This window comes from Calonectris borealis, chromosome Z, assembly GCF_964195595.1.
Source record: "Calonectris borealis chromosome Z, bCalBor7.hap1.2, whole genome shotgun sequence".
NCBI lineage: Eukaryota > Metazoa > Chordata > Aves > Procellariiformes > Procellariidae > Calonectris > Calonectris borealis.
In genome coordinates this window covers 30,953,731-30,981,548 of record NC_134352.1, presented here as the reverse complement: position 1 = coordinate 30,981,548, position 27,818 = coordinate 30,953,731, and the positions used below count along the sequence as shown (strand labels likewise).

Sequence of the window (27,818 nt, the reverse complement as noted above, 5' to 3'; positions counted from 1 at the left end):
GCCTGGGTCTGGATGGATGCTGCCTTCCACGAGAGCCTGGGGCCTCTTGCTGAGGCTGGGGCAGTGGGAGAAGGCTTCCTATGCTGCAGGAGGTGTGCCCTTATTGAGAAATAGTGTTGCCAAATAAAGAAGCTGCAGGAGGATGTCAGCAGACCGTGCAGCATCAGAGATGATGAGAAAGAGATTGAGCAGGTCTGAGCCTGAACCTAAAAGTGTACTGAATGCAGCACAGGTAGAGTCTGTACTTACTGGTTTGGGAAATAGGCACTTTCATTATGGCAAAGGGTGGAAGTTTATGAGTTCTGGCATCAGGACTATGGCTTCTGCTTCATCTGCAGATTTGCTAATATGGAGTAGGCGCAATGCTTTTGCAGCAGTCAAGGGCTGACAGCTCTGTCAAATGAAGCCTCCAATCGCACTGAGCTTGAGCCCTGCAAGAGCACCAGGATGAAGTAGCAAGTGATGGTGGTGAGATACTCCTGTTGTGATCTCTTTGTGACATTTAAGAGGTGCATAAACAGAAAAGAATCTGATTTAGTCTTTGTGGGAAAGAGGGAGAATTGCTGGATCCCTGAACTGAAGAAAAGGAAAGCAATGATCACAAGTGACAGAGCAACCAACAGAAATTCAAATCTTCCCTGGTGATGTTGTGCATCTGTAGGAACTGGAGCTTGAATATCAAAGAACTCAAATCGTTGCGTGTACCAATGGTGGAAAAAAAAAAAAAACCAAAAATCAAGGCCATTGACAAAATTCTCAGAAAGTTTTCTGCTTCTCAGGGAAACATCCTGGACCATGAAGAACTCATCAACCCACTGCAGGAATCAAGTGCAGGAGACATGCTTGCAGTTCCTGGTCAGAAATCAGAATAAATGATTGATGTGTTGATTTTTGGTTTCATGTTTCTCCTGGATAGAATTATTTCTACAAAGGAAGTATCATCCAGCTTTTGAAAATCTAACCTGTTAATACCATTAATTAGAATAAAACTCTTTTTGACAATTGACATGAATTGCACACAGTGCTTCTGTATAGTGTATTTTATTAATGTTTTCAAATCTTCACATTTAAGGTTTTAAATACTATGCTGATATGGTTGTTATTAAAACCAGTGTTTGTCAGTGGCTACAGTAGCTTATACTATTCAGTAAGACAGCTCCTCCTCAGAACAGATAAAAGCTGTTAATTTTCTAAAGCCTGTTCAAAACTGAAAATTTTCCAAATAGCCAATTTGAGTATATCTGAATTGAAATTTCACATTATTTGCTTATTTGTATTAATGGCAATGTTTATTTATGGCTTTATTAGGCTCAGTAGGTTTTATTCTTGCCATGCTTACTCATCGTTAACTTTATTTTTTTGGTCTAACAGGGCTTTTCGCAAAATAAGAGCAAACATGACATTTTTGTGATATTTATGATATGCAGCTGGCTGTTTGCTATAGAACTCTTGTGCTGACCTCCTAATAGACTGAGGTCTGTGGTATAGCTACAGCTTGTGTGTAGCCTTCACATAACTAAGGGAGCCCTAAGGAATTAAGTACCTTTCCCTTTCTCACAAGATCACTCATATTTGCAGATAGTTTTTTGTAGATTTCTCCACCGAAGGCATTCTTCAACTGGTATAATCTGGCATAATTTAATTGACATTTTGAGAATTTATGCTGCCGCTCCGCAGTTAGAAAGGACTTTGAGATCTCCACACCACTCAGAAAACAGAGCTGAGGGGTTGCTTTGCTTGAGTAGCAGTCATAAAATGATTATTTTTAAAACATTCTGAACATCTTATATACTTTCCTGTTTTCTACTCAGAATTTTTGATCAGAAAGTCAGACTTAGTTTTCATGATCCACTGGGATCTACACTGGCCTGTAGAATAAATGCTATCTATTCCCTTTTCTCGGGATTAACTTGTGCGGCTCTGAAGCCACAAAATGCTACAGATTCTCTTGGTTTTATGTTTGTATTGTTACTCTATACTAAAAGTGCACAGTATCCAAGCAGAAATATCCCTTGGTCTTGGACTTCTGCCTGTGGTGAACAGAAGAGCTAGACAGCATTTGAAGGGGAGTCGGGTCTCCTTCAGCATGAGATAACATTTACCTACCACCAGAGAGTTATGCCCAGAGGAACTGTCCCTGTAACCACCAGAGCCTTGAGAGGAGAAAGTTCTCTCCATTGCCCCCAGTATTCAGTTCCTAGTTGCAGAAACACTGCAAAAATGCTGCAAAAAATGTACTTCTTTTAGGTTACATCGGGTGCCATTACTGCAAGGCTGCAAGAGGTAGAAGCCACGTAACAGAAAATAAGTGCTGCTCATGAGAAATACCGGGCTGTCGCCACTCAGGGATCTGTCATGTACTTTGTAATTGCAAGTCTGCCAGAGACAGATCCCATGTATCAGTTTTCTTTGAAGTACTTTAAGCAGGTTAGTTTAATGCATCTTTTAAGAAAATAGCATTTTGCATTACCCATACTTAAAATGCTCTGAAATAGTATCTTATTAAATTGCACTAAAGATTCCACATTACCAACTAGAATATTTGTAGGAAAAAAGTTAAAAGTGTTTCTCAGAAGATGGGATTAGTATGGATCTTTTGAATTTACCCTGAAATGTAGACCGAACTTCTTTGTCCTATACCTCGTAAGAGGATTCATTCTGTTGTAAATATAAGAAATTAACAAAAATCATTAAAGTTATAAAAATGTTCATGCTTTACTCCAAGTGCAGATTCTGTATTGAGCCTTACTTTAGGTGACAGATAAAAATTCATTTCCTAAGCGCATACATATATATATGTAAATTACTTTTTAAGGTTAAGATATTTAAATAAATCTTTGAAAATGCTCTTGGATCTTGAGTGCACATCCCCTCTTCCAAAACAGAGCTGGAGATGCCTAGACCTCTCCCTACAGGCATTTGCTTAAGCTGTTATTAGCAATCTTCACTGACAGAAATTCTGCAAGTTCTGTACACCTGCCTGGTTAATATTCATCAACTTTTAAAATCAGGTCATTTTTACCATGAAGTGGATGAATTTAAGCCAAGTATCAAGCAACATTTGACTAAATCAACTTTCTCTGAGACAAGACCTCTGTAGAAGGGGCCAGGTTCTTCTGCTCCTTTTCCCCCCAGTATTTCACTTTGTTTCTCTCCAGTGGGGTAGTGATTTATCCCCATCAAAACAAAAATAAGAATACGTAACCTTGCAGCTGTCCCCATATTAAAACAACTTAATTTTCTTGTCATCTTGCCTCCCTAGTGATCTTGTTACATGAGTTTGGCATCTAATACACTGCTACTTCTAGAGAAAAAGTGAGGGAGTCACTAGTGAGAAGTTGTGAGGACCTGTGAGATCTTTAGTTTAAACTGTAATCTAGCATATGAAATCAAGTAAGAATAATGGTTGAAGACAGTCTAGCGAATGACTCCAGGATTCTGCTATGATTAATATTAAGGTAATGAGCTCATCTAAAATGAATCCATTCTTCTTTCAACTATTTAGTAAAACTATTAAAACTGTTGAAAAGAATGCTAATCTGGAGCAGCACTTGGTAATACTGCTTAGTCAGACTCTGTATGCGACTTACACCGATGTTTCTCGAGGCCTTTCTGAGTAACACAAACTCCTGTCTAGCTTTATGCTGTAGCTTGAAGCCCTGCAGCAGAGAGAAGAAGTTAGAGATGCGGAATGGAGTTCTGCCTCCAGGGGCCTGCTGGTATGGGTAAGATACCCTGCAATAGGCTCGGGTCAAAGACAATTGTCAGAGATTACATATTTGAGGTTCACTGTGGTATTTGTAGATAGGGGAGAAAAATATTTTTCCAGAGTTTAGACTTAAAAATATTGATATGTAGGACCACAATTAATACTTTCCAAGATATGGTATCCTCTAAGGCATGCATGATTTTAAACTATTTGCCATTTGCTGGCCTGAGTCCAGGAAAGTATACTCAGGTTAGCACTTCAACATGATAGTGGAACTTATGAATGTGTTTATAGATATGCTTAAATGGTATCTTCAGTTAAGCAGTTAATTTAAGCATATATTTAAATGCCTTTTTGTAATCGGATATTATTTATAACGCTGTTTCTTTTATAGCACTTGTATTTTGCCTATTGAAAGTCATGTATTTCCTACATTTTTCTTTATCTTGTCTTAATTTTACTTTCACTGATTATTCTCTCTACTCACAAGCAACGCCTTGTTAAACTGGTTATGCCACAGCTTGAAGACACCATGTGATTTATGTGCTATGACTGAAACGAAGCACTCCCAATAGAATTCAAAAGGACAGGATTTGTAGACCTATCTTCATTAAATTAGGTAACAAAAGAAACTAGACACAAGATTGGAAAGATCCTTTTGTGATTGCCAATCCATTGTTTTAAAGTAGATTTTTTTATACTGACACTGCCTCATTTCATTGAATCTATTTTTGAACCGTTTCAAAGACAGTGGTCAGCTCTTTCTGTAGGTGGTTTCCTAAAGGCCATTTCTCTGTGTTTCGTCTACCTGGGTGAAAGGCTCTTGCCACACACTTTGAAAGGATAGTCGGAGACTCCTCTTCTGCACCCACAGAAGCAATATGGAAGAGTATGGAGAGCACCTCTCCCTTCCTGCCTTCTTTCCACGCTTTCCCGTTCCTTCTCCCAAGCTCCGTTCGTATCAGTGTTTGTGCCCTGGTTTGATGACACATGCTGTAGTATTCTCTTCACACACACCCAGCAGTAAGCTGGGTAGGGCTGTCAATCAGATGACAGTATAATTCAAGTCTTCCTTAAATCAGTGGGGCAGATTATCCCTTCTAGTAATATTGTTTGAAGCATTTACACTCGTCTCACTCTTGCAAGCACTCCCTCGTAATTGCAGGGAGAAGGATGTATTTGTTATCACAAAATCACTGAGATTGGAAGAGACCTCTAGAGATTATCTAGTCCAACCCCCCTGCTCAGAGCAGAGTCAAACACTTATATACTGATTTTTATGCAATAAGTGGCTTCTGATTATTGTTTTATCCCTTAATCTAACTTAGTGTGTTCCCAAGTGAATGTGTGTTCACTTCGAGAAAGTTCAAAGGGATTTTAGCTTAAAAGCACAAAAAAAGTGTTTCTTATATTTCTGTCGTAAATATGACCTAGATGTGCCGGATTGTTGATATGGCACGGATTACAAATTCATGGCACAGATAACGGTAATTTCATATGTAAAGTACCTTGAAATACATGTTCATCCAGAAACTTGGGGACACTACGATTTGGAACCATTTTATATGGAGCAACATCAGGAAGAAAAAAATGAAAATGTGACAAAAACTTCCTGAGACTTCAGACTTACCATGTTTCAGAAATTAATTCTGGTGAAGTTCTTTATTGCAGGAAAGATATGGTTCCTCTTGAATTCTACTTGCTCCAAAACTCCAATAATTGTCTGTGAGAGGAATCATGAAATAGGAGTTCTGAAACAGTGAGGACACGGGCTCTCTACGAGCCAATTCAGGCTGTGCACAGGGTAGAGCCACATTAGCTTGTAGCTTCATAGCTGTTAAGGAGGAGCATGGATCTGCAGGATGGTTCCTGCCTGTACTTACTGCACAGAGGGATAACTGGGCTTTTTGCAGATCAAGATACCACCAGTGCCATTTACAGTTTTTTCTTGTGAATGCAGTGGGAATCGTGGCTTCAGTGGAACTGCTTGGAAAGACTGCTCTTTTGTAGTTTAACCCTATGTTAAGGAACCCTTCCAGCTTATAGAAGCTGACCTCAATTTCTTGAAGCACTTATAGTGTAAAGATAATATTATTAGAATCAGTAACTTGCAGAGAGCTCTATTCTGCTTGTGGATACACTGACATTATAGACATTCTAGACATTATAAATTTTCAGATTACTACCCTAAATGACTGATTTTTCTTTTTATTCTTGAATTTTTATTATTTGTATCATGATGAAAGAATAGGACGCATCTGATTTTTCAGGTATTGTACAAGAAGCGGTGGATTTGCTACTAAGGTACAGTTCTTTTCTCTCAGTTTTTCTACATTTATATACTGCTGCATCATTATTTCCTCTGGAGGCCTCTGCACTTTCTGAGTTTGTAATAGAGAATTTTGGAAAACAATTCATAGAGAATTCCTAGACTGGAGCTCTGTATGAAGACATGTCTGCCTCAGCTGCACTAGTGCTTGTCTTGAGCACAGGTTCTGACCCAATAGGAGCTTTTCAGCAGTTTGAGGAAGAGCAAGGATATTCAGAATGGTATCAATTACACTTTTTCATTGCACATGCTGCCGGGCAGGTATTTTCAGATGCCAATATCAAATATCTAAATATTTTAGTGATATTTAGGAAATTAATTCCTTAGGCTTATTTGAAAAAGAATTCCTGTAGGCCCCTTTGAAATACCAGACTCTTCTAAACATATCTTTATTCTGTTAAAATACTTAATTCTATATTGCCTGTGCACAAAATCTTAGTTGTGTAATAATTGATGAGATTTTACTGTTGACTTAGAAGAAGCTGAGATTTCATCTGCATAGTGTAAGTGTAGATATATATTTCTACCCCAGTTTATGTATGCTGTGTATTTCTTTATATTTGTAAGAATAGTAAAACAGTTTTTGAACAATATGCCGAAATTCACATACAACAATTAAATGCCTAATGATGCTTTGGTTTCTGGTTGTTAAGCCACTACAGCCAAAATGTGGGCTTACAGATTTGGTGGTGCTTAGCTCTTCAGAAAATTGAGTCACTTTAATATTAGGACTAAATATGAGACTGAGAAACCTGATTTCTACACTCAAGCCCAAAACTGTGTTCAGTGTTTTTCAAAATGGCAAATCCCAAAGCTCCTACTATTTTAAAAGTGACTGAATATGAAATTGTTCTTAGTAGGAACACTTATAAAATTTACTTTCTATTGCAGACTGGAGTCAATTTCATGGGGGAAGGCCAAGGATCTATTGCAGAAAAGATAATAAAGGATGCAATAAAACTGGGAAATTGAATATTTCTGCAAAACTGTCAACTCACCATTTCATGGATGTTAACTCTATAAGAGCTTGTAAAAAGTTTAACAGAGCCAAGTATGTAATTTTCATGCTGCATTACAAGATGTTTTCACAAAGTTGGTGCCAGACCAGAATTGTGCTTTTGTAGTTCTCACTTATAGCATGGGGTAAATAGAAAGAAGCCTTAGGATTAAAAAGTTGCTATTTGCTATAATGTTATGCAAAATGTAACCTACACTGTAGTGGCCTTCATGTCATTGCCATTTTAATGGTTTTTAAAGATATACCATGTTACTTACCTGTGCTTCTTTTATCAAAGAATGAATGACAATGTGTTGGAAAACTGGGAACTGTTATGCCACTTAAAAGCCTGGGAACTGAAATAGAGGAAGGCCTATATGACATACACCAAACTGCCATTTTTTTGCAAAATCCACTCTTCTGCTGATATTCACTTCCACTAAAATAGCAGGTGTTAATTTTTCCTGCCCTCACCACCTCACCTTGCTTTCATATCCATAATCTGTGATTCCTTTGTTATTAATTTCATATTTTTGTACTTTTTTTTAATAGATATCAGTGACATCTGAAATGGATGTTGGTATTCAAGCTGTGGTGATATACACAAAAAAAAGATTGTTTATTCCATGATACAATTGCACAAACAACCCATAATTACTGTCTTTGCAATTCTCAATAATTGTCTTCTGATTTTAAGTTTAATTCTTAACTGTTGTCTCCCGTAAGTTTTCTATGTTTTTTGTACTCTTTGTTATTTCTCCTGGACCTTCAACCAATTCCAAACTACTCGATTCCAATTGGGCTTTCAAAGTATAACTACAATATTACTTATTCTGTTTCCCAGATCACAGATAGAGAAATTACCATATATTATTAAAGTACTTTAATAATTTAATTAATTTCGTAATATCATGTTAGCTAAAATTTGATTAGTACACTAAACGGAAGTTATTAAGAGAGCAACCTAGTCATGTTATTTGTTGTTCAGATATTTCAGTTCATGAGAACTTCCAGTTCCATTTAGGCTCTATGCTTTCCTGCCCCTCTGCTGCCAAATCCTTCCAAGGTAATATGTTCAGAAAATACACAACAAAATATATAACAATTTCCATATAGGATCTCTCAGATAAAATATTTATGTTGTTTTCTAATAAATATGCTTGTGGATGTTGATTTTACACATTAGTATATTTGTGTCTTTGGTGCTTTTCCTTTGTGTTGTAAGACACACCCTATTCATAAATATGTGAAATGGAATGAACTGACCGGCAACACTGCTAGTAGGGAAAACCTGAACAATTGAAAGTTCCCACAAATCACAATATTTTCCAAATTTAGTGTTTTATTTACATTGTGGTGCCTGTAAATATGACTAGTAAGCACACACCTGTATCAAGTCTTAGGAATGGAAGTGTAGGTTCTGAGAATAAACTCCTATCCTCCTTTGCTTTTCAAAAACACGTTGTGGGTGCAACTCAAAGTACTACAGAGGAAGTTGCAAAGGCATAAAAAATTACAAATAGATCCTTTTCCAAATACATCAGAAGCCAGCGGTGGAAACCTCCAGTCAAGTAAATGATCAAAGAGCAAAATGGTTATGACAGAAAACATAAATTGCACTTTGCGTTTGTACTTATGGTGGATGAACTGTGCGTAATTCCCAACTGAAACCTCTCTGATCCATCTCAAATTTTAGTATTGGCAGAAATTATGTGGGTAGAACACATTGATATATTTGAGAGTTGCAAGTAACAAGGACACAGTAGAGCTGACCCCAAAATTTTAGAGGAATGCAGGAATGAAAAAAGTGTACTACTCACTCAAGTGCTAATAGACCGGCTCAAATTGCCTTGGTATGAGCAGTATGCTGTGTGGCAAGTGTGACTGCAATTTTTAAAAAGGATTCATGGGGCATTCTGGGGAGCTACAAATCTCAGCTCAGTCTTTGTTGAGACTGAGAGAATTTGAAGAAACTGTTCTAAGGAATAGAATTAATGGGAAAAATGGGTAAGCACAGTCTGCTGGAGAAGGGTCATGGTGCTTTTGTAAAGGGAAGTCAGACCTCGCAGATCTATTGGAGGTCTTTGAAAGAGTCAACAGGTGCAGAGCGGTTGGGTGGTAATACCCTTGGCATTCAAAATATTCAGCAAAGTGTCCAACCAAAGACGGGTAAAGCAAGTAATCTACCATTCCAAGAAGGAATGTCTAGACCAGAAACCAAGAATAGAAATAAACAGTATTCATAGCGATGCAAGTTAATTAGTAAAATCCAATTAATCTCTTTGCTGAGGTCAGTGCTATTCATTACATTTGTAACTGCTCTGTAAAACGTGATGATCAATGAGGCGACATTATTGAAGATATTCAGAGAAGTAAAACCAAAAGCAAACTGAAGAACAGCTGGAGAATCTCGTGCAGTAAAATGGGTAATAAAATAGTAGATATAAATCAGTATAGATAAACTTAAAATAATGCATGTGGGAAAAAATCCTAACTCTGTCTATAAAGCAATCTGATCAGGATTGTACAAATCAGTGGTGATCCCACATTTTGAGTCCTGTGTGCAATTCTGGTCCTCCTCTGTCAAAAGCTGCATCATTAGAAAAGGTTTAGAAAACCGTAGCAACAAGCATCATCACAGGTATGAAACAGCTTTTTTTAGGAGGAAATTAAATAGACTAGAAAGCTTCATTCTAGAAAAGAGGTGGATGAGAAAGAAATAACATAGCTCTATGATGAGAAAATCAAGGGAATTAGAACAGAAATAGTGGAGTAGTTGAAATGAAGAATACTTTTCCCTGGAAAATGGAGTATGGGCATCAAATTAAGCCAGCAGCTAGCAAATTAAAAAAAACAAAGAAGTTCAGTGGTGCTCTAGCTGAAAACATTGTGAAGGCTGAAAGTTCACATGATTTCAAAAAGTGATTGGGCATATTTCCAGGGAAAAATGTCCATTTATAACTACTATATGAAATCTAAAAAACAAAGAAACCACTTCTGGCTTACAAAAACATAAGCCACAAATCATGGGTGCCTAGAAGAATATCATGAGGAACAAATACTATATGATATCTCTGATTTCATACTCTCTCTTCATACTTACCGTACTTGCCTACCTTCGTAACCCTTATCTTTTTAATCAAGATGCTGCCTTCTCCTGGCTGGCCATCCTTTCTGCCAGGTAGCAGAAAGATCTGCTGAACCAGCACCTGAAAATGGGATATTATAATAGCTAAACAAAACAGCTAAATTACAATAGGATGTACTCAGTCAACTTTCAGCTAATTTATTGCATGGCTATACCCATTTCTGCAAGACGATTTCTTTTACATTTTTTCCTGCTCCAAACCTCTTTTTTTTTCATATTTGAATTTTACAAATTTTTAATTTCACTTGTTACATAATCAGCATGTTCATCTGACTAAATACTAAAACCTATTGCAGATTAATCTACTCCATGCAGAAAATATAGTTTACATATTGCTAGAGCCCATGTGTTAACTTCACAGCACTGCAATAAAAAGCAGAAAGCAAATTTAGATATATAGTCAGTGTATTTGCTTTTAATTCAGATAACCAATGAACCCGCAAAAGGACTTCATGCAGACATCAGGTTAGGATTCACAGAAATGACAGCTACATTTTTTGAAGAAGACGTCCTTGGAAAAACATAAAGAAAAATCATTTCTGGCATTTTTGTCATTCTATTATCCAGGTATGTCTGATGGTACTGGAGCACATAGGAACTGTTGTAAAAAACAGTTGTTCTGCTTGTCTTACATATTTAGGATATTTATTTAAAGATTGTCTCACCATCATAATAGCATTTTCTGCAAAGTTTGTATATTGATTAGTTTAAAGGAATCAGTATTGTATTTATTTTGTTACTGCGAAGTCTCTCATCAACTGGATTAATTATGATTCAGCAGCAAGGTCCGTGCAAAACTTGTTAGAACTTAAAGCTAACTTTTAAATATATAATACAAGGGAAGGAAACACATGAGGAAAAAGTCATCTCTCTTTCCAATTATTCAATGAATAATTACATATTTGAAGTTTAAGTTCACAGATTGTGAGTGGACACATGGATATATATGCTTCCATAATTAGTCATGATTTTCATCCTGATTGTTGAAAGTGTGTTTAAAAAAGAATACCATTATTGTTCCTTTACTGATTTTTCCACTAAAGCCAGCAGGAGTTTATGTGTAAAAGAACCAATGTAATTTTACCAAGCTTCATCCTAAACTGGCAGGAATTTCTCTCTTATTAATTCTCATAGTTACAAAATTGTATTTCTTCAGTGATGCAATGAAAGCTTGTCAAACTAAAATACATGTTTTAAGACAGAAAATAGATACTAAAAAGCCCTTGGTTTCAGCTTAAATAATTTTGCAAAACATTTCCCATTGCTTATATCACTGTGTACTGAAGGCTTTAGGAACTGGAAGCAAAAATCTGTTTTTTTTCTAAATTTTTTTTAATGTTTTCTTGAGAAAGTTGCTGCTATCAGATTTAATGAATGCTTGCATGATCACTTGCATTCACTCCACCTAGGAAAAAAATCTTCAAGAATCTATTTTGGAAAAATGTATTATATAGATGTACAGAAAATTTCCAACAAGGATTATTAGAAATTGTGAGAAAAAAACATTAAGAATCATGAAAAATTATCTCAGAATCCAATCCAAGTGACCAGCATTCAGGTAGAGATTGGGGAGTTCCAGAGTTCAATGGCCCATTTAAGCAATTTTGCTAGCACTGAGCTGTTATCTTCAGCTTTTTCAAGACTAAACATAGTTGCAATTCAGAGGAAATTTCCTGAGCATTAGTGTTTTCAGCCAAAGCACATAAAGAGATCATCAGATATATCTCTTTCTGCCTTAGGGGACAAGGTATGATCTATGTTTTGGTCATTGTATGTTTTTAGAATTGCATGAAAACAAATCCACAGAACTACTTACTACATTTTACATTAAATGTAAATGGAAGAAGTTTACATCTCTTATTTGGAACATCTGGTGTGAATTTAATAACAGTGATACTTTACTGAAACCTTTATTGTCAAGGTGGGGAGATGCCATGGAATGCCCTCAGTTAGATAACAGGTAGAGCATTTGTGTTGTGGTGTCCAAGGCTGTCTGCGTCTGGCATTTCTCAGAAAAGAAGGGTTCTGCAGGCTGCCTTTTACACAATGTGACCCAGAATCTACATGGCCAACTGGCTGCCAGCTGAAGCTGTAAAGCACTTGCAGAAGCCAAAGACCTTTTTGTCTTCCAAAGGTGGTTTGTCATGGAGAACTATGGATAGTGTGAGTGTGAGTTACTGACAGGCAGGATTATTTCAATTAACTGTGACATAAAGTTAAAGGTCTAGTCTCTGAGCTGTGCCTCTAGGATCCATTGTAAGAAGAGGTAGAGGGAGGGGAAGGGGGAAAGACAGGTACTCTGTAGGCACAAAATTATTCCATTTGTTTTACATGTTTATTCCACCTGTTTTAGATATTCTTCCTGTTTTATTATCAGATTATTACCTTAGTGAGGTGCCCTTCTCAATCCATTGACTGGGGAGGATTCAAGATAGCAGGCTAACAGAAGGCACCTTACTTTCTGAAGGCTGAAACTAGGTGAGCTGAATTCCACCTACTCTCTAAAACTGAAACAGCCAGTGAAATGAAGGACGTAGTAAGTGATGTCTAGGGGCTGTGATCACTACTGATCTCAGAGTCATAGACTGAGCAAAGATTTTGTGGCTTTAAAATATTCTTAATATCATTCGAAGTTTTTGATTTTTTAGACCTCTCCATCCTCAGGAAGATGAAGAGCTTTCTAACTTAAAGACTCCAGTCAATGTAAATATATAGTCCTCATACACAGAACAGTTCAAGACTCTTATATGCTGCCTATCAACTCATAGGTACTCTTCTTGAAGTCTCCTATCCAAAAATAAGTATATAAAAAAAATTTCTCACATTAACAGATAGCATTTCTTCAGGTTATACATTAGTTTGCAGAATGTGGCATTTTTTCCTAATAGAAATAATGTTTTGCGCTTTCTTTTTTATTCACTATGTCATCTTGATGAGTGTGTAAAAGGACTTTTTCTCCTTTGTCAGATATAAAATTCACTGCAGACTACATTTTTAGCTACTGCTGTATTTCCTTTGGCATAATTTTATACATTGTTTTATACTGAGATAAAGGTTTGTATATTGAAATAAAGATTTTCAAGCTCTTCTTTAACAATGAATAGTCAGTCCTTTCAAATTGACAAGTTAACAAGTATTACGAAGAAATACCTGAGTATGACACTTAAGGTTTTATTTCTGTCCAGTCTTACATATTTTATATTAGTTACCTTCCCTATACTCTAAGAAACACAAACCAAAACTAGGCATATTGTTCTGAACTCTTTTGCAAAGCTGAAGATTAAGACTCTTATATACTTGTTGAAATGAAAACAAGTGCTTTCAAACATCCCTCCTAAGTAAAACCCTTTTCGATTTGCAAACTGTAGCCCAATATCAGTTGCAAAAGATTTGTTCATTCATCATCAGATAGTAAAAGCTTGCTTATGGATGACGGATTTTATTTTGACATCGACATTACAATGCCTTTGACAATCTTTTTACAATATTAGAGAGGGTATATGCATGAATATTTGATTCGTCTACTGATAATTTTTGTGCAGAATGAATTGTCTCCTCAGTTCAAATCTTAAAATTTAGCTTTTTTTTTGTTTGTTTCTTTTTACTCTGTCCCTTTTGCTTTTGAAATATGACTAGCCAACCATGTTACTTTGGGATTTGTAGTCCCAACTCCTAAACTAGTCTAGAGAAAAAGGATAGCTTTTGTTCCTAGGCATTACCCAAGGATTTCAAAGAGATGTTACATCCATGAGAATATTAACTCTGTTAATCTGTTTTTTTGTTAATTGCCAGACCCTGAAAAATTGAAAAGCTACTAGTGCCAGAAAAAAATGTGTGGAAAAGCAAAACCACAAAGTAACACAGGATTCACTTCTAAGAAGTAGATGTATCAGCCCTTGAAGACAAACTCTGCAAAGCATCTGCATATTCATTCACTACAAACTATATAAAGATTTCTTGGCTTGGTTTTCATTCTGCTTCTAGCACTGGTCTTGAAAACAGATTAATTCCATCAAATTTAGGAGATATAACATTCTTTTAGCCTTCTCATATTCACTTCTTTATTAACTGTTACTTCTTTTTTACCATGTCACATATATTTGCCCTTTGAGATAAAAGTCAGAGCACATAATAATACCTGTCTTCAGTTTTCTTGTTGCCTTGAAAATGTTTCTGCTTTTAATTTGGCAAGCTAAATGAAAATGCTTTTTGATGTCTCTGATAGAGTCTGTTCGCATACACATATGTAATTAAACAGTGATGACGTTACATTAGTTTTAGGTTTGTACATCTACTAAGTTTTATTTATCTCTTACTAGGAAACTAGTATTTCTGCATAAAATTTGAAACCCTTTTTTTATACAGTCATTATCTGAACAAAAAGAGTTCAAGAATGTTGATCACACTAAGGACCAGGGTTTGAGGTTGCAATTGAAAAACGTGAGAACAAGTGTTTGTTTTGCACGTGCACTGATTCTGTTTACATAGGAAATTGGGCACTTGTGCAAGTAGATGGGCAAAATTAGTTGTTCATCCACATGGGTAATGAGGCAAGGAAACGATATACAATACACATATGCAGCTGCAGTAATGACCATAATCAAATCAGGTATGCAATTTCTTATGTTGCTGAAAATTCAGTATTTACATGATTTTTACTGCTTGACATAGGTATTTTCTAGTACTATTAGTACTGGTTTATACTTAACAACTGAAAGGAACTGATTATGATATGAAGGCACTTCCATTTCTATGTACATGACAAAAAAAAATCAATCTTTCCTAGATTCTAGAAAACTGGAGATTTGGAAATATAAAATATTATTTCTTTGTGCATTTTAATGTTCAGTATAAATCTGTCAATACTGTAGCTGAAATTACCTTGGGAGGGCAAGGTACTGATAGCTAGGATCAGAGATGTCTTAGTACAAAAGAGATTCTTTTGCTGACACATTGAAAGATGACTACAAATATACAGAATCATGTAAATATATATTTCAAAGAAAGGATGAAAATTTTTCAATTGACTGAAAATCTGAATAGAAAAATTCATTCAGTCTTGGCTATTATATTTGTGCTCCATGAATGTGAACAATTGTGTATTTTCATGTCTGTTTTATGTGATATACAGAAACAATAGTTTTCAACTAGGACCATACATCTAAATAATATGCTAAAATTCAGTTTGAGTCTTTATAGATATTTCTTGAGCAAACTGTTATTTCCTATGGTGACTAATATTGGCGGTGTCCCTCCATTCGCACATGCAAATCTTTCTGATCAGTAGGCAGAGTTGCAGGGAGCTTGACTCAAGCTTGGCATTATTTAGTGATCTTCTATCATGAATCTTGCTTGTAGACTCTTTGAGCATTACTTTATAAAATGTTATCTGCAAATAGCTAAACTGACCTAATTCTTTTATTTAATTCTTTCTTCATGTCAGAGAGTAGAAAAGGAATAAATAAGCCCCCTCTCTTTCAGTGACAGCAGGTGGTTCATTTGGCTCAGTTGCGCTATGGGATTTAATTTCTAGTGTTAAAACTTGAAACAGATCCTGGAATTTCTAATTCTTTTATGCTACCTGTATGTTGTTTGCAGAACAGTTGGTATGTGTGACAGAGTGGCAAACTTCATATTGTCCTCTGTAGTCAAGAATGACAGCTGGGATGGGAAATGGGGGAAAAACCCTCCCGCATTCTGAGACTACCTGTTCTAGAAAACTCGAAAGGGTATGCAGCAGGTATGATACTTCACTGATTGTTTTACCGAGCAATGTTCCAGATCAGAATGAACCTGATGTGAAAATCAGGAAAAAAGTTAACAGATCTTCAGACTGTATGGATACTAAAGAGATAGTTGTATATTACACATCCTTTTCAATCCTTAGGGATCCTGTTGGATTTAGCACAACTACGAAGTTTACATATTCCTACGAGATTCAAGAATTCCCTGAATCCTACTGCCAATGCATTCGTTTGATGCATCCATTCTTTGACTTGGCCGTCTTCAGAGAGAGATGATACCCCTAATGCACCAGAGCCCCACAAAACACTGACATGGTATGTAACACCACATTCAGCAGGTGGCTGAGGTGGACCCCACTACCTAGAGTGCAGCTGCAGTCACTGCACATCGTTGACTTTCTGTATGTGAAATACAGAACATGCTTAGAACATGAGAACAGGACTTGTGGATCATGAAGGCAATGGCTTGTTTCGGAGCAGCTGTACTGCTTCCTCCCAGCAGCTGTCAAAGCATCTTACAAAGCCGGGTAAGAGGAGTGCCTGCTACAGAGTTAGCCCAGGTACTTGTGTGGCCATTGCTGATCCACTGCAGGTTACTCTCTGATAAGCTATTATGGGTTGTTTTTTTTTTTTAATATGACAGGCTGTAATTATAACACATCCAGTTGTTCCGGCACAACAGAAAGGACAGCAGCCTGTGTTACGAGAGGACAGAGCAAAAGGGAGAAAATGAGCAATGAGAGATGGCCGAGGAGGGAAGCCCATTATCTGGTGTGGCTGCTGAAAATCACATCTTCCGAGCTGATGAAGTTATCCAGCATGTCTGGGATGGAGCAGTTTCAGATCCGTGTCTCCCAAAACTTGGACAGGTGCCCTAAACTTCCCAACCCATGCTTTGGAATAATTCAGCTGATCTGGAAGGCAAGACAGATGAATGATCAAGATACATTGATTCTTGTCAGGCTTTTAGCTCAGCAGTCAGGCTTTGGAAAGCTGTACTGTTCTTTTTATTTTCTATATGATTTGTTTTGTGTAAATGGTATCACAAGCCACATCTTGCATCCAGCTATTATTTTTACATTGTTCTCTCAAGCAACAATTTCATTTTCTGTTCCAAAGTGTAAAAAGAGGGAGGAAATATTCTGTCTCAAAATCCTTTTCCTGAAATGCTAATGCATATTGATATATTACACGTGAATACAAAATTTTTAAAAATGTTTTTTTAAAATACTGTTTATGTTAATTCGAGGATGTCAAAAGCTGATATGGATCTGTCACTGCCTATGAAAAGGTTTGCCATCCACGTGCAGTTGCAAGTATCTTCCTACAGATGTTTTCTTATGGTGAATTATGTTTATCTTCAGATACTTTAAATCCTTGGTTTATATTGATAATATGTTATATATATAGTCTGATACTTCATTTTTACCTGTTTAAGTCACAAGAAAATATTTTAATATGTACGTCATATATAGGTATATGTATTTCTGCAACAGGTGTGTATTTTGCTCACTTGGATGGCACTTTCCAACATTTTAAAGAATACATTGAAACCTTCCTCTGGCTGTTGACCCAGAAATCTTCAGAATGCATGGGAATGCCAATCGAGTGTTTCAGGTTCGTAGGTTTTTCTTAAATACATTTCTAAACTGATTATGTTAAATGAATTATACTTTGTAGTTTAAAGGGCAAATTTGATTTAACAATCACAGTTTGTTAAACAGAAATAACGAGGAATTGGCTGTACTACTCATTAGATCTGGCTTCTCTCACGTGGGTATATAATACAAGATTCTTGGATGTTCTCTTCAACCCATTTCCTATCAACTCATGTTTTAATGAATTACTTCTTACTATTTATACACTGTATGATATATACTAACGTACACGTTATCCATGGGTTTTGCACAAATCAATCACTTTTCATGGGCTAGTGGGTTTATACTTTCTGATTTCACAAAAGGACATTTTAAAGGAATACTGAGAAGCTGTTCAGATCCAAGTCCTCAATATTATATTTGTTAAATCTTATTCATTTTTCCTAGGGAGACCCAGTAATCCTCTGAAATCTGCTTAAGCAGGACATTTATAGTAGCTGAGCCAAAATAATATTATATGTTTTAAAACACTCAGGATAAGGAAGTTTGAGACTTTCAATACAAACTAATGGATGCATAAACAAGAAGGAAAAAAATGCTAGCTTATGCTTAAGGTTTTGGGGTAAAACTGCAGTGATTTTGTACAATTCTTGATTGTGCCCACAGATCCCCTGTGTAAGTCATTTGATCTCTTTTTATCTTTGCTTCCATTCATCAGCATAGATGATGAGATATACCTTCTTCCTATAGCTATTCTATTTAATTTAAAAGCTCTTCAGATTGATTGTAGACAGCCAAACACATAAGAAACTGATTTTGATTGTTTTCTCTGTCTTCAATAATGACAACCCATGAGTTTAGAAATACATGTATGTTAATACATACTATGTCATTCTGAATAACCTGATTTGTAAATCATACTTTTACCATTTATCTGCCAGTTTCTACAAGATTTCTAATTCTTTAAATTTCTATTCTAAATCTATCAGGCAATAAAACACATATCAGTCCCTCTCTGAAGATGGTACCAACTTCAACTTTTAGAAGCAGTTTTTGAACCAAATCAATTTACTTGCATCATAGCTCTTTGTTCAGGAAAAAAAAGCTCCAGTTTGTGTCCCGAGTATAACATTAATTATAAAAACTAGACTTCTATAGCAATAAACTAAAGTACTAGCAAAACAAAGGAGATGCCTCCCCCTAGAAAATAGGGACGATAAAGAACACAATATTTAATAAACTTTGTTCATCTGGGCTTGAAACAAGGATTTAATAATATCTACTACTAAGATAATAAAGTAAAAGCATTAAAATTTTAACTTATTTCCTAACATTTAAAGTCTTATTCAGGAATATACATAATGTTTAATGGCAAAATTAGAAACATACTGAGAAGAATAAGCTTCTTTATGCAGGAAATGGTGAAAATTGTCTTTAGAAAGATCAGCATAAAGTAATAATAAACACTTTAATCTAATTTGAAGCATCTATCTTGAATTTAAATAGTATTCATAGTCTACAATTCAATAGAATGGATGCTGTGCAGAATTAAAAATTATATTGCATATTAATTCCTGGGAATGAAATATAGGAGATATATCTTTCCTGTGTAGTTATTCTTTTACTAAATAGCTGAGGGCAAGTAGACAGTTGGTGCAAAATAGCAGAACCAAATTTTGGAGCAAGCCATGTAAGTAAGGTCATAATCCCAAATATTCTGTGGAAGTATTTCCTATGAATAAAGAAAAAAGAAGAAAAGATGAGATGAGGCTTCTGGTGGAAAGTGCTCTGAAGGATTCATATTTTCTATTTTCCCCCCTCTATCCATTGTAAAAAGATAAATACTTTAATTATAATAATCCTTCAGTTGCAGCCGTGAACAACAGCACAAGCATCAGGAAAAAGCAGTGACGAAATTGTTCAAGAGCTTTCTAACACTGCTTTGTCCAAACTTCCTGGTATGACGATGTCACTTCTATCCTTCTCAGTGCTGCTGTTCTATCTTGTGAAAATTGTTGGTTAAAAAGAGTGAAAATTGGTTCACTCTTTAATAAACTCACTTCTAATGAAAGTGTACTTGCGGTGATGCCAGTCTTACCTAAAGAAATAGTAAATATATATATAACATATAAAAAGCCAAAGCTTCTAATACTCATGAAAATTTTCTGTACTTTGAATGCTAAAAAGGGAAGAAAACCCTGATCATAATTCATGGTTAACCCATGGAAGTTGTTGCATAAAGCATCATTGAGCAACAAATTCTTTGCGCTTTTGAATATCTTCACAAAGGTGTTTTGACTAGTGAGTTGTCCTGGTTCCGGCTGGGACAGAGTTAACTTTCTTCCCAGTAGCTTGGGGGGTGTGCTGTGTTTTGGGTTCGGTGTGAAAGGAGCGTTGATGGCCCATTGATGCTTTGGCTGTTGTTGGGTGGTGCTTGCACCGGGAGGGGGTAGCACAGCCGGGGTGGTGGACCCAGCTGGCCAATGGGGTATTCTATACCATGTGACATCATGCGCAGTATAAAAACCAGGTGGGGGGGAGGGGAGGGGCTCGTCCCCGTTCGTGACACGCGGTCGGCGGTCCGTGAGCAGTTGCGTTGTGCATCGCCTGCTTTGTATATTCTGTTATTGTTGTTGTTCTCATTGTTATTATTACTGTTCTACTTCATTTTATTTCAATTATTAAACTGTTTTTATCTCAAGCCGGGAGCTTTCCTACTTGTGCCCTCCCGATTCTCTCCCCCATCCCAGCGGGGGTGGGGGGGGTGAGCGAGCGGCTGCGTGGGGTTTATTTGCTGGCTGGGGTTAAACCACGACATGCGTATAAAACACGCAGGATCAATCAAAACAGATTTTTTTTTTTTCAGAAGAGTGTTCTTTTGCTAAGTATAAACAACTGCTACACAGCATAAACATTTGGGAGTAGCAATTCAAATGCTTAAAGAAGTAAGACCTCTAAGCAGTAATTGGTGTTAAGAATGACAATTAGAAGTGTACTACTGGGACAAATTATACTGTAGACAGCCTCTTTCAAAGTGCCCCACGCTGGCCAGTGCTATAAACAGTGTATCTGGCTAGACAGAACCATGAAAATAGGTGGGTAGGATAAACCAATGCGTTGGCTCCTGCTGACCTGCTGCTCTTGCAGGCACAGTGGGGAATAAGTAGTCAGCAATAGATCACAACTTAGAAAAGCATCAGGAGAGAATTTCAATGCATGGTGAATTCAGTTTAAGCACCTACATTCAGGATTTCCTCTGTTTCCTTAATTCGAAAAACCTCCTTGCATTTGAGAAAATGGTTCTTAGAAGAAGGAAGTGCATGAAAAATGTGATTAACTTAGGTTCAACCACTTCTCTAGCTGAGCTCTTCCCATCTCTTTTGTTTTCCAGAAGCTAGTCTTTGACGGGCCCACCAACTGTATGGGAAGAGAGAAGGGGGAATGGACTCCTGGAGCCAGAGCAAGCACTGAGCATTTTATGATACAACAGTAAAAGTCTCAGTGCTAGAATCAGGCAAGCCTGTGGAACAATTCCCACTGAATTCAGTGAGACTGGATGCTGGCAAACGCCAGGCCTCTTCAATACATCAGTGAAATCGAAACAGGCAAAACATTTCACCAGCGTAATTCTGGCTGCCGGGTGAGCATATAAACAGCTATGAGATTTATGCATTTTAGATGTGAGTGTTAAAATTTTCTTTTAGAAAATAAATTAAAATAAGAGCTAAGGGAATAAAAGCTGTTCGCCAGAAAAAAACGGTATTTTCTCCAGTGGAACAACAGATGTATATTGTTGCTATGATACCTCATCATGAAAATTTATTTGAGCCGTAGAGATGATTTTTCTAATCACTTAAGACTTCCAAATCCATTTAGAAATACTGTCTTCTTTTCCCAGGCAGGCACTGCAGTCAATATTGTGCAGTCAATACAGAAGCAAGTCAGATACAGTCACTTTCATGCCATACTTTTCTCATGAACTCGTGCCCCTGTTTGCCTATAGGAATACTGTTATTGGCTTCCCCATAATTTTGAACGCATTTAGTTTGTTTCTGTTTTGTAACACGTTTGAAAGAGTGTAATGTTAACAGTTTGATGTTTTCTGCTTAGAACATGATGAAAAGCATTGATTTTAGAACACTTTTCAGGTTTATCTTTTATTTAGAGAAAAAATTTTTAAAGCCACTTCTCTGGTCACTGTGTAACATGTAAAGTGTTAAATGCAATTCGAGTGGTCAGATCCACCGCTGAAATAAATTGGTATGATTCCATGAGCTGCTGTTTAGTTGGCTGACACACTATGAGAGATCTGGTTTGGGTGGTTTTTTGTCTTATTGTACATGATATGAGAGAGGTCAATATCTTTCAGCAGAGATTATTCCTCCCTACAGGAACACAGCTTTTGACAACTGCATGGGAAACAAGTCCTGGTAGTGTGCAGGGATGCTGCACACAGATACTGAGCAGGCATTCAGAGGCAGAGTGAAGCCGGGAGGTAGATAGCTTGGTATTCCATCAGCCATTCCCCTTGTGTGATGGAAAGGAGGTTCCTCCGACCTACTAGCCACTGTGCTTGGGCAGCAGGGGGACAGATTCAACAATCTGCATGAACTGTTAAAAGTATGGCACTCAAATAGCTCATTTTGCACTGGGTGACTGCTTGTATAGGTGTCATACTCTGGAGATAAGTCTGTAAATTCTGGTTTTGAACTGGCCAAAGTGCAGGACCCAGCACTTGGCCTTGTTGAATCTCATACAGTTGGCCTCAGCCCATCGATCCAGCCTGTCCAGGTCCCTCTGCAGAGCCTTCCTACCCTCGAGCAGATCAATACTCCCACCCAACTTGCTGTCATCTGCAGACTTACTGAGGGAGCACTCAATCACCTCATCCAGATCATTGATAAGGATATTGAACAGGACCGGCCCCAAAACTGAGCCCTGGAGAACACCGCTCGTGACTGGCCACCAACTGGATTTAACTCCATTCACCACAACTCTCTCGGCTCGGCCATCCAGCCAGTTTTTACCCAGCGAAGAGTGCACCTGTCTCAGCCATGAGCTGCCAGCTTCTCTAGGAGAATGCTGTGGGAGACAGTGTCAAAGGCTTTACTGAAGTCCAGGTAGACCACATCCACAGCCTTTCCCTCATCCACTAGGTGGGTCACCTGGTCATAGAAGGAGATCAGGTTGGCCAAGCAGGACCTGCCTTTCATGAACCCATGCTGGCTGGGCCTGATCCCCTGGTTGTCCTGCACATGCCTTGTGAATGCCCTCAAGATGAACCACTCCATAATCTCCCCTTGCACCGAGGTCAGGCTGACAGGCCTGTAGTTCCCCGGATCCTCCTTCCGGCCCTTCTTGTAGATGGGCGTCACATTGGTGAGCCTCCAGTCGTCTGGGACCTCCCCTGTTAACCAGGACTGCGGGTAAATGATGGAGAGTGGCTTGGCAAGCTCCTCCACCAGTTCCCTCAGTACCCTCAGGTGGATCCCATCCGGCCCATAGACTTGTGAGCATCCAGGTGGCGTAGCAGGTCATTAACTTCTTCCTCCTGGACTATGGGGGGTTTATCCTGCTCGCCGTCCCTGTCTTCCAGCTCAGGGGCTGAATACCCTGAGGATAACTGGTTTGACTATTAAAGACTGAGGCAAAAAAAAGCATTAAGTACCTCAGCCTTTTCCTCATCCTCTGTGGCAATTTTCCCCCTCCGCATCCAATGGATGGAGATTCTCCTTGGCTCTCTTTTTGTCATTAATATATTTGTAAAAACATTTTCTGTTGTCTCTTACGACAGTGGCCAGATTGCATTCTAGGTGGGCTTTTGCCTTTCTAATTTTCTCTCTGCATGACCTAACGAGATCCCTGTACTCTTCTTGAGTTGCCTGCCCTTTCTTCCACAAGCGATAAACTCTCCTTTTTTTCCTGAGTCCCAGCCAGAGCTCCCCATTCAGCCAGGCTGGTCATCTTCCCCACCCGTTCTTCTTAAGGCACATGGGGATAGCCTGCTCCTGAGACTTCCTTCTTGAAGAACGTCCAGCCTTCCTGGACCCCTTTGCCCTTCAGGACTCTCTTACTGTTCTTACTGTAAGGGAGTTAATACGCTGCACTTCTGGGAAGATGTAATAACTTATTTGCCCTCTGCCCTTTAAAAGTGGTGAATAGTATGGCAGGATGCTGCCCATGATGAACACTGAACCCTGAACAGCTGGTTCTGCCACTGGCCAAATCCCCTGTTTCACTTGTCACATTTGTCTGTTTGGGAATTCCATCAGACAGACTTCAGTTGTGCCATCTGGAAAAACATTTCTCAACTGAGAGGAACTACACAGCCCGCCTGAGAGCAAAACCCTTTGTCATCTTGCCAAGAAGACTCTACTAATATGTGGTAAAAAACATATGGTCACTGAGCTACAAAAAGCTACAACTATTTTGTAATGTTTGGTCAAAGAGATAAAAGCCAGGGTCTTTTGATGTGTCCATGGGAAGGAAGCTCATGTCCAAAATTAATAATAAAAGTAAAGACAAAAGCCACTATATAGTATTTTTACATCAAAACCTGTCTAAAATGACAAAGTTGTTCCTGTCTAATCATCCACAGTGCCTACTACTTTCGTCTTTTAAAGGCCATGGAAGAAAAGCATGGACAGATGTACAGTTGATTTTTTGTCTCATCCAGTTTTGGAAGATCAGTTAGTCTGTCTTTATGTGTGCAAACGAGCTACATGCATCCCCAGGAACTCTGCAAAAGACATTTCCCTTTACAAGTAGGTCTCTCTCTCTTTCACTGCTAAACTCTGCCAAGTTCACAGGAATCTTCAGTGCTTTGCAGATGCTTATCATCAACCCTTAGTTTTCCAAAAGCCCAGGTTTTCATTTGGCAACCTTAGTTGCCCATGGTGTAAATCTGGCTGCTTTTTAATATTAACATCCTCCCACAAATACCCAAATATCAAAAGCTGAGATTGTTTTTTGCATAAAAAGCATGTTATTCTTATCCTGTAGAGGCAACCATTTAAAAAATACAGCTATGAATAAGGGATAAGTAGTCCACTTCTGATTCTGTGACAATGTTTTTAAATCTTGTTTTCAGACCTCTTTGGAAACCGTCAGAAAAGCTATTGCTGGTTGTGCGGTTATGTCAGAAGAGACAGAGAACATCTACAGTAGTTTTCTAAACAATCAGGTTCCTGCTTTGTGGGCCAATGCAGCATATCCTCTGAAGCCTTTGAGAAGCTGGGTACAAGATCTTGTCCTCAGGATAGCCTTTCTAGGTACTATGGGAATTTCATGCCGAACTTGATCTCTCTTAGCTTTAACTATGGGAGCTGCTCAGAGATATGAAAGAAGAGGCTGGTCCAAATTTGCCGTGTAGTCCTTCCTCCAAAGGTAATTTGGAATTAAAATGTAAAATTCACACAGTGCACCCACTGAAAAGTCTGCTATTTGTTATTACCATTATAGTCAAGTCAAACAGAGGGAATGACCCTTCGTTTCAGTCTGCTGCTATTCTTAAAGGCAAGAACTTCTGGCAGTGGGGAGAACATGCTGAAGCACGGCTCTTGTGGCACATGTGTTGGTCAGCACCTCCACAGCTTGAGCCTTCCAGGTCATTGCACTGCACCAATCTCTAAGATCAGGTCATTCCCTTCATCTGTCTGATCTGTCTGGAGCTACTGTTTCCCTTTCCTCTTTGAACAGCATGTGCTTAATGGTGCTTTTCCAGGCGTTTGGTCTAGCACGTTTCTGGCAGCAGCATTCCACTTTACACTGATGTCACTTGAAGATAATTAGAGATACCTAAGTCTCTAGCTGTCCTCCTCATTACCGCAAACACTACTTGCCTTTCAAACATCCCCTGCTGAGAACCTGAAACTCTGACAGTCTTTTCTCCTGATGTTACATCTGTTTGTGCTGGAGTATGCTGGGTCACTTAATCCCAGAGCACATTCATTTTAAATTCAGCAGCAGCAGGAATTTAGGAGGAAGATTTGCTAGATTGGTAGTATGCAGTGGACGCATCTTCAAAGAATATCCAAGGGACTTTGACAAACCGGGTATTTCAAATATTGGATTTGGAGCTGGGCAAGTGCTTGAGATTATGTATGCTACACATTCCTAAAACCTCAACTGTTCAGGATCTTATCCACTCTATCACTAATGTAGAAACTTCCCTTTTGTCACTTCCACTTCCTTCTGCTTATTATTGTGTGCCTGGGCTATGTAAGATTCGGCACACTTTTGCAATGAGAGTTTGGCATTTGATTGCATGTAATTATAAAATTGGAAACTTCCAAAACACTGTGCCTCATCTCTGACTTCCTTGTGAAATCAAAGTATCTCAGGATTCAGAGTGCTGAGAAAATGCGCTATAAAAATACTCTGGTCATATGCAGAACTGTTCACATTAGCCATAAACACTTTTTATATTCTCAGTACTTCTCAACACATACCATGTGGCCTGTTAATTCATTATTAGTTGAAAAGCTATAGAAACAAATTTCAATTTAGGAAGGCATAGTCAGATCATAGACATTATTGGTCCTCTTAGAAGCTGGATACTGGGCTAGAAGGGTCTGTCATCCATCCCACTATGGCTATTTTAAAAGTGCTTCAGATGGGCTGAACTTAGCCATGAACTTCTAAGTTTTACAAGTACAACTTAAGTACACAGTGTTAAACTTTGCAAATAACATTAACTAAAATACTTAGGTTTTACAGTCTTGGATCAAAAAAAGGTCACCCAAAGCCCTTATGGTTCTCTGGTTTTTCTTTTCCACAGGGATTTTTGACAGGTAAAAAAGAAAAAAAAAGAAAAAAAAGACCCCAACACCCTATATGGAAACACATTTTTTTGCCACAGAGTTTTGGGTCATGGGTGCTAGTTGTCTGTATTATTCTTCTGACAGGATGCCTCCTTTTCGTAGCCCCCAGCTAAGAGGAAAAAGGGAGCCAGCAGCTGCCATTTTGGATAGTCCTCAGGGCCTGACAGATTCTCCAGAAATGTAAAGGCCATTCTGCACCACTCTTCTATTGATTCTAAAATGAAAAATCTTGGCTTTTTGCATAGAAATTAAGAAGTGCCTTTTCTCAGGAAAAATAGGCATCTGCAGGTTTTGGAGGTACTTTTGACATTTGTTACCAGAGTTATCAAGGAGTAATTTTTCTTAATAAAATAAAACTGACAGTGCTAATAAATAAAAAGAAATTATTAACTCCAGATCATATGTCTTCTTTAGAGCTCATAAAAACAAGGGAAAGTTTTTCATCACAATTATTTCTAATTAAAATGAAATTTAGAATAATTGTGGTAAATCTATTTTTACAGTTTCTATGGCTTTGACTTTTTCCTTTCCTTCATGAACTTCAGTATCTTATGCTGAGTGGATTTTTCTTTTTTTTGGTCTGTGACATGTTTCTCATTTTTTTCACTTTTTGATGTTCTCATCAATGGCCATGTCCTGAAGATGGTGTATTGGTTCATGAGATAGTTTTAACTGCACGTCATCTTCATCTATGATGAAGAAATGGTTACTTGCCTAGGCAAATGAATCCATTGTTACCAGTGATCTATTTTGAACTGCAGAGGAACTATGAAGCTCATCCACAACTGTACCATTTAGCACTCTATAAATAGGGCCAGAGAAGGTACACTGTCAATGACAGGTAAGCATTTCTTTGAAATTCCATTTTTCTGTTCAAAACCTTCAGTTGTTTGAGCTGTAAAATGAATATTTTGAATGCACAAAAGATCAAATCTAAACCTTTGCTAGGATGTTGAATGAAAACCATGTTGTAAACATTTCCAAAGCAAATTTCTTTAGAAGAAGTGTAGAAATCCAGGTACTAGACCTCTCTCTCAAAACAGTTTAGCTGTTTCCCTGGTGTTACATCTCTCGGCATTGTGACAGAAGTCGCTGCTGTGCATTATTCTAAGAAGCCCAAGATGCTGGGAGTGTCCAATTTGGATCAGCTGACTACTCATTAGGCTTTTCAGAGGCACCAGGAAGGATGCAGATGGTTTCATTTCAAGACCTGTTTTCCCTGAAACGATTTATTCTAAGCAAATAACCCAGGGACAAAACCTCGTGAATGGACTGGGGCTGTATGCTTTTCCTGTAATACTGGGCTTAATAAAACTCCAATGCTTAAAATCAAGGAAGAACACAATTAAGATATATTAAACCTTATCAGTTCTGCTTTAGAGTTGGTGATAGTTAAGAAGAATTATTTGGAAGTATACTAACTGCATTCACTGGTAGTATAGCTATATAAAACAGTGAAGAAATTAATCCC

The 27,818-nt window shown here is 37.8% G+C and overlaps 1 pseudogene; it reads left to right on the top strand.

Annotated features, from left to right (window-relative positions):
• LOC142075541 (dynein axonemal heavy chain 6-like) lies at positions 1 to 26,531 on the top strand (annotated as a pseudogene).
• The last annotated feature ends 1,287 nt before the right edge of the window (positions 26,532 to 27,818 follow it).